Below are 985 nucleotides of genomic sequence, written 5' to 3'. Positions count from 1 at the left end.
ATTATTCACTTTGAGATCATTACAAAGAACAAGAGGGCAAAGAAGCGTCTGGAGGAAAAGAAGTTTAAGCTTCGGATGAGGAAGCGATTCTTAACCGTAAGGTCTGTGAAAATGTGGAATCGGCTCCATCAGGAAGTAGTTTCAACAACTACTATAGATTGCTTTAAGAAAAAGCTGTATGTTTTTCTAGAAGCACAGAATATTACTGGGTATTAAGGCTTTAAAGTAAAAATAATAGTGACTGTTGATTCAGGGAACATCCGATTGCCTCATGGAATCAGGAAGGAATTTTTTTTGCCCTGTTGAAGCAAATTGTACCAGGGCTTTTTTGCCTTCCTCTGGACCAACTATGTCTTATAGGTCTTATATGTTTTATATCTGGGATATGTTTATTTCCCTAGTGGTTGAACTTGATGGACTTATGTCTTTTTTCAACCTAACCTACTATGTAACTATGTATATCCTGAAGTTTTCACCTTACAAAAGTAATAGTCACTGAAATGATCTCCTGGCTCTTGCCAAACCATAGGTATACCAAATAGCATCTTATCACGTGTTCCCCTTGTCCACATCCGTAAACCCTCGACACACTGTTTGCACACCTTATGAGGGGCCCTAGACCTATCTTGATCACCACGTTTACCTTTGAATCATGCCAGATATACTTGCTCTACAAAAATGCTTATGTTCGCCTTTTGACTGGGAATGGTGAAACCGCTACCGATATAACAAAATTAATCAGGGTTGTTTAGAGAGAAACAGCAGAGCCCGACATGTACTGAAAGAAAAGAAATAGGTGTGTAAGTAGAAAAATAAATTTTGCTTATTCATTATGTAGAGCAGTGCACGACCTCTGACCACACTGTCTTGCATGTAAATGAATAGCCTATACCAGGGGTCTGCAACCAGCGGCTCCGGAGCCGCGTGCGGCTCTTCAGCCTCCTTGTTGTGGCTCCCTTCGGCTGCCGCGGGGAGATCTCTGATG

This window comes from Pyxicephalus adspersus, chromosome 12, assembly GCF_032062135.1.
Source record: "Pyxicephalus adspersus chromosome 12, UCB_Pads_2.0, whole genome shotgun sequence".
In the NCBI taxonomy this organism is placed as follows: Eukaryota; Metazoa; Chordata; class Amphibia; order Anura; family Pyxicephalidae; genus Pyxicephalus; species Pyxicephalus adspersus.
This window is presented reverse-complemented; position numbering follows the sequence as displayed.